The sequence below is a fragment of the Scyliorhinus torazame genome, chromosome 4 (genome assembly GCF_047496885.1).
Source record: "Scyliorhinus torazame isolate Kashiwa2021f chromosome 4, sScyTor2.1, whole genome shotgun sequence".
Lineage (NCBI taxonomy): Eukaryota > Metazoa > Chordata > Chondrichthyes > Carcharhiniformes > Scyliorhinidae > Scyliorhinus > Scyliorhinus torazame.
Genome location: NC_092710.1, coordinates 54,821,485 through 54,828,507, shown reverse-complemented (window position 1 = coordinate 54,828,507; position 7,023 = coordinate 54,821,485). Strand labels below are relative to the sequence as shown.

At 52.5% G+C, this 7,023-nt stretch overlaps 1 long non-coding RNA gene across 3 annotated transcripts in view; it reads right to left on the bottom strand.

The window, feature by feature from the left end:
• Positions 1 to 2,150: 2,150 nt before the first annotated feature.
• Positions 2,151 to 7,023, bottom strand: part of LOC140410218 (uncharacterized) — a 15,808-nt gene continuing 10,935 nt past the window's right edge. For all 3 annotated transcript variants that reach the window (XR_011940574.1, XR_011940572.1, XR_011940573.1), the window contains one exon: positions 2,151 to 2,290. This is a non-coding gene — a long non-coding RNA (uncharacterized lncRNA). The remainder of the gene's footprint in view (positions 2,291 to 7,023) is intronic.

Sequence of the window (7,023 nt, the reverse complement as noted above, 5' to 3'; positions counted from 1 at the left end):
TGGGATTTCCCATTGGAGCTGCCACGCGCTGTCTGGAAACCCGTGGGCCGGGGTGCACTGCAGGTGGGAAAAGTGAATGGCAACATTTGGCATCACATTTACACTTTTTCTTTTCCTTGAATATTAAAATAATAGTGCTTTTCCTTGACTGTGAGAACAATAAATCATTGTCAAGATAGCAGATTTCTTTCAGTATTTCATTAAAAAAACCGCGCAGAGATGTGCTACAAATTGATTCACTTGAGCTGGGGTTTTTCCATCTGTTCCCAGTCTTTTAGAGCTGCATGGTTCTTGTGTGACGGGACCAGTTGCTAGCAGTGTAGAATGGCCTGACGTTCCTTTGGGCATTGCCTGATAAGGACATAGTCCTGGAGTTCTGTGAGGAGTTGACCTGATAGCCATGAGCCCCAGTGATAGCATGTTGGTCCATTCAATGGGATGATCTGTACATTCTCAACATTGGGTGAGATTCTCCATTCTGCCAGCTGCGTGTGTCTCGGCTGTGGGCTGTTAGGTGGAGGCAGGATTCTATCTTCCCGCCCATTGTCAGTGCGATTTCCCATTGTAATCACCCCATCACACGGCAAATAAGTGAATCGCAGTGACCAGAGAATTCCGGCTATTGTTTTTAAAGTTCAGTTTCCTCTTTCTACTATTCTTGAAGACTGTGGGTGATCACTGATGTGCAATTAATGTATAATTCCCAATAATCTCTGCATTTGCACACCAGACCCCTCCTGCTCCCACACTCCACCTCCTTAATCCTCTCCTGAGGCTGTGTTCCCTCCTGCTCCCACACTCCACCTCCTTAATCCCCTCCTGAGGCTGCGTTCCCTCCTGCTCCCACACTCCACCTCCTTAATCCCCTCCTGAGGCTGCGTTCCCTCCTGCTCCCACACTCCACGTCCTTAATCCCCTCCTGAGGCTGCATTCCCTCCTGCTCCCACACTCCACCTCCTTAATCCCCTCCTGAGGCTGCGTTCCCTCCTGCTCCCACTCTCCACCTCCTTAATCCCCTCCTGAGGATGCGTTCCCTCCTGCTCCCAACCTCCACCTCCTTAATCCCCTCCTGAGGCTGCGTTCCCTCCTGCTCCCACTCTCCACCTCCTTAATCCCCTCCTGAGGCTGCGTTCCCTCCTGCTCCCACTCTCCACCTCCTTAATCCCCTCCTGAGGATGCGTTCCCTCCTGCTCCCACACTCCACCTCCTTAATCCCCTCCTGAGGCTGTGTTCCCTCCTGCTCCCACACTCCACCTCCTTAATCCCCTCCTGAGGCTGCGTTCCCTCCTGCTCCCACACTCCACCTCCTTAATCCCCTCCTGAGGCTGCGTTCCCTCCTGCTCCCACACTCCACCTCCTTAATCCCCTCCTGAGGCTGCATTCCCTCCTGCTCCCACACTCCACCGCCTTAATCCCCTCCTGATGCTGCGTTCCCTCCTGCTCCCACTCTCCACCTCCTTAATCCCCTCCTGAGGATGCGTTCCCTCCTGCTCCCACTCTCCACCTCCTTAATCCCCCCCTGAGGATGCGTTCCCTCCTGCTCCCACTCTCCACCTCCTTAATCCCCTCCTGAGGATGCGTTCCCTCCTGCTCCCACTCTCCACCTCCTTAATCCCCTCCTGAGGATGCGTTCCCTCCTGCTCCCACACTCCACCTCCTTAATCCTCTCCTGAGGCTGCGTTCCCTCCTGCTCCCACTCTCCACCTCCTTAATCCCCTCCTGAGGATGCGTTCCCTCCTGCTCCCACACTCCACCTCCTTAATCCCCTCCTGAGGCTGCGTTCCCTCCTGCTCCCACACTCCACCTCCTTAATCACCTCCTGAGGCTGCGTTCCCTCCTGCTCCCACACTCCACCTCCTTAATCCCCTCCTGAGGCTGCGTTCCCTCCTGCTCCCACTCTCCACCTCCTTAATCACCTGAGGCTGCGTTCCCTCCTGCTCCCACACGCCATCTTGTTCACTGGAATAACTCACCCAACCCTCGGTGTGCAAATGTCACCGGTCTCCCACTCCCCCCAGAGACACTGACTCCTGCCTCTTTCCCCCCCCCCGCTCACCCCCAGAGACACTGAGACTCCTGCCCACACCTCCCAAAAAAACAAAATCGAGCCCAACGCTTGAGTGCCGATTAGAATAATGAAACCCCAATAATGCCGGACAAACACACATTGACATTTATTCTGTTTCTCTCAGGTTAGAACTCCTGTCTGAGGAAATCCTCGCCGAGGAAAGATTCTCTTTGCGTCGTCCAAGCTTCAAAATCAACTCTCCTCGGGGAGAGAAAGAGAAAGCTGGAAAGTGATTAAAGCCAAGCGTTATTGAAATAATAAAGGCACAGCAACATTCTGGGACTGCCCTCAATCTGTTTAATAAAACCCATTTTATAAACACGGCCAGACGATGCTACAATTTAGTTTTTAAAAAATATATATTTTTATTGAAGTACTTGCATAATTTTTATCACAATAGCAAAAGCAATAATAACATAACCATCAACATGGTAGACTAGACATTTCCCACCCAACCCCTTCTGTACATCCCTTAACCATATTGCACCTCTCCTCCCCCTCTTCACAATGCTGCTTCTGCTGACATTAATTTTCCCCGAGAAACTCGACGAACGGCTGCCTCCTCCGAGAGAACCCCAGCATTGACCCCCTCAAGGCAAACTTTATTTTCTCCAGCTGGAGAAACCCAGCCATGTCACTGAGCCAAGTCTCCACACTCGGGGCTCCGAGTCCCTCCACATTAAAAGGATCCATCTACGGCCTACCAGGGAGGCAAAGGCCAGAACGTCGGCCTCTTTCCCTCCCTGAACTCCCGGCTCTTCCGACACTCCAAAGATCGCTGCCTCCGGATTCATCACCACCCGCGTGTCTAGCACCCTGGACATTGCTTCAGCAAAACCCTCTGAGCTTCGGGCATGCCCAAAACATGTGGACGTGGTTTGCTGGGCTTCCTGCACACCTCGCACATCTATCTTCTACCCAAAAAACTTGCTCATCTTCGCCGCCATCATGTGTGCCCGGTGTACCACTTTAAACTGGATTAGGCTGAGCCTGGCACATGGTGAGGAGGAATTAACCCTGCTTAGGGTGTCTGCCCGCAGACCCGCCTCTAACTCTCCACCTAACTCCTCCCACTTGCCCTTCAGTTCCTCCGCCTCCAACAAATCCTGATAAATATCTGACACTTTCCCCTCCCCCACTCTCCCTGCTCACTCCAGGACTGGTGTTGAGTCTCTGTCTCTCCCCCGCCTCCCACATCTGCCCCTCTGTCTCCTCCCCCACCCCACCCTCTCCCCCTCTGTCTCCCCCCCCACCCTCTCCCCCTCTGTCTCCCCCCTCCACCCTCTCCCCCTCAGACTCTTGCCCCCCCCCTCCTCTCCCCCTCAGACCACCCTCTCCCCCTCAGACTCCCCCCACCCTCTCCCCCTCAGACACCCCCCACCCTCTCCCCCTCAGACACCCCCCACCCTCTCCCCCTCAGACACCCCCCACCCTCTCCCCCTCAGACACCCCCCACCCTCTCCCCCTCAGACACCCCCCACCCTCTCCCCCTCAGACACCCCCCACCCTCTCCCCCTCAGACTCCCCCCACCCTTTCCCCCTCAGACTCCCCCTACCCTCTTGCACACTCACTCTTTCCCTCACCCCCAACCTTGACCGAGACTATATTATGAGAATTAAAATCCCCCAGTGTGACCACCCTATTACTCCTGCAAGTTTCCCCAATCTCCCTGCACATTTCATCTTCTAATTCCTGTTGACTATTTGGGTACAATCCCAATGAGCCCATCCTTAGTTCCACCCACAAAACATTGCTGGATGATTCCTCGGTTATTTCATCTCTTGACTACTGACGTGACGTTCCCCTTAATCAAAAAGGCAACTCCCCTTTCCTGCACCTCTGTCCCTCCTGAAGCAGCTGTACCTATCGTGTCTATCCAGCTCCCTGCCGTTGCTGAGGACTGCGACCCTTTCAGCCCCACTGCTTTAAAATTACAACACTGAGGGAGCACCCGATACCCAATTACAACACTGAGGGAGCACCCGATACCCAATTACAACACTGAGGGAGCACCCGATACCCAATTACAACACTGAGGGAGCACCCGATAACCAATTACAATGCTCGGGGAGCACCCGAGTCAATTACAACACTGACGGAGCACCCGATACCCAATTACAACACTGAGGGAGCACCAAATAAACAATTACAACACTGACGGAGCACCCGATACCCAATTACAACACTGACGGAGCACCCGATACCCAATTACAACACTGAGGGAGCACCCGATAAACAATTACAACACTGAGGGAGCATGCAAAAACCAATTACAACACTGACGGAGCACCCGATACCCAAGTACAACACTGAGGGAGCACCCGATACCCAAGTACAACACTGAGGGAGCACCCGTTAACCAATTACAACACTGACGGAGCACCCGATAACCAATTACAACACTGACGGAGCACCCGTTAACCAATTACAACACTGACGGAGAACCCGATACCCAATTACAACACTGAGGGAGCACCCGATACCCAATTACAACACTGAGGGAGCTCCCGATACCCAATTACAACACTGAGGGAGCACCCGATACCCAATTACAACACTGACGGAGAACCCGATACCCAATTACAACACTGATACTGAGGGAGCACCCGAGTCAATTACAACACTGAGCGAGCACAATTATTAATTACGGCACTGATGGGGCACCTGCTAACCAATTACAACACCGATGTAGCACCTGCTACTCAATTACTGCACAGATGGAGCATCTTTACTTCATTACAACAATGTGGGACGAGAGAATTTTACTGTCAAAAACGCATTAAGATCAAAGTCAAAGATAATGTCTCCCGAGCCAGTGCTCCAGGATTGCTGCTGTTTCCTCATTCAGTATTAATACTGACGCTTCCCCTTCCATCAGTCGCCTCTCCCTCTCTCACAAACACTTGGAAGTCAGTATATTCCATGGTACAGTGGCAGCGCACAGTCTGATCCCACAAACACCCGAGAACATTTACCTCTCTCCAAACAAACTACCCCCTCTTACTCCACTTCAATATGTCCCTCATCCTCGCACAGCAGGATCCCACACACACACTGCAATGTGGTATCGGCCGGATTTGAAAAAAAAGGGTTTGAGGTGAGAAGTGCCGCAGTTGTTAGGTGAGGAATGTGGGGCGGGGTCTAGGGGGGCAGGAACCCTCCCATCCATGGGCAGGGTGGGTACAGAGGGATATGGGCCAAATGCGGGCAAGTGGGACTAGCTTAGTGATAGAAACAGGGCAGCATGGACACGCTGGGCCGAAGGGCCAGTTTCCATGCTGTAAACATCTTTAACTTTATGACTGGGCTGGTTTAGCACAGGGCTAAATTGCTGGCTTTGAAAGCAGACCAAGGCAGGCCAGAAGCATGGTTCAATTCCCGTACCAGCCTCCCCGAACAGGCACCGGAATGTGGCGACTAGGGGCTTTTCACAGTAACTTCATTTCAAGCCTACTTGTGACAATAAGCGATTTTCATTTTCGACAGGCGTCCAGTCACACAAACAGGCTTCTCCCACCACCCTCTGTCTCCTATCACTAACTCAGTTCTGCTTCCAAGTTACCCCATCTCCCATGTGCATTTAACTTCTTTATCAGTCTCCCATGTGGGACCTTGTCAGAGGCTTGGCTGCAATCCAGATAAACTACATCAACTGCACCACCCTCATCTGGTCACCTCCTCAAATAATTCAGTCCCATTGGTTCAGCACGGCCTCCCTCTGCCACGCTGACTATTTCTGATCAAAGCTCGCCTCTCCCAAGTGGTCCCACCGCCCCACGTCAATATTTCCCTCAGCCTCACACAGCAAGATCCCACACTGGAGACCGTCGGATTCTGTGTCTTTATCACCCCCTCCCTTGACCCACCAACCAATGTCCACCTCTGCTTTGCTGTCTCTGGATAGCCCCTCCCACCCCATCGCCTCATTGGCTCTCTTTCACCCACACAGCCCCCAACATCCCCCACCCCCCAGTGTGGACATTGTCGCCGTGCGAGGAATATGGGGTGGGTTGAGTGGGCGCAAGGGGGGGGGCGCTGGACCCTGACTCTACACCAGGAACCCCCATCCATGACTCTTGTCTCTCTTTCCTCTCCCTCTGGCTTTGCACTCTCCCCTATCTCCGTCCTAATTGCACAATCAGATCCAATCACCCCTCCAGTCAGTGTACATGAGCAATGAAGGCAATTCTACACAGCAAGATCCCACTGGCAGTACCACGATGGTGCAGGACACCCCTCCCACACTCTCTATCTCTCTCCCCCACCCCTCCAGATCCCCTTCACATCCCCAGCCTTCAACTTCCATCACTTACCTCTGCCTCCATCTCTCTCTTTCTCTCCCATTTCATTTCTCTCTCATTTCATTTCTCTCCCTCCCTCCCTCTGATTTCATTTATCTCCCTCCCTCTCATTTCATTTCTCTCCCTCTCTCTCATTTCATTTCTCTCTCTCCCTATCCCTCTCTGAGCCGGATCTCCACAGAATCAGACCGTACAGAACAGGCCCTTCCACCCACCAAGCCTGGAGAGACAAGTGTAAATACTCTAATCTGCTCTCATCCCTCTGCCCAGCACTAGGCCCAGAGCCTTGAATGTCACCACACGTTGGGTGTCGCAACCGCCCAATTCTCTCCAACAGAGAGAAATCTGGAAGAGACAGAGAGACAAGAACATTCTGCACTCAGAAACTCAGTAAAGTGAATTAAAATGGTCCCTGGCCTTTTCCATGTAAATGTGACATTACTAACGTTCTGATTGGCAATTTAAGCCCGCTTCCAGTCACCGCCTTTTACATTCCAGGCCCTTGTCAACGCTCGATCGAAATGTCCTTCGAAATGTTGATGTCTTATCATCCTGTACCAGCCTCCCTGAACAGGCGCCGGAATGTGGCGACTAGGGGCTTTTCACAGTAACTTCATTGAAGCCTACTTGTGACAATAAGCGGTTTTCATTTT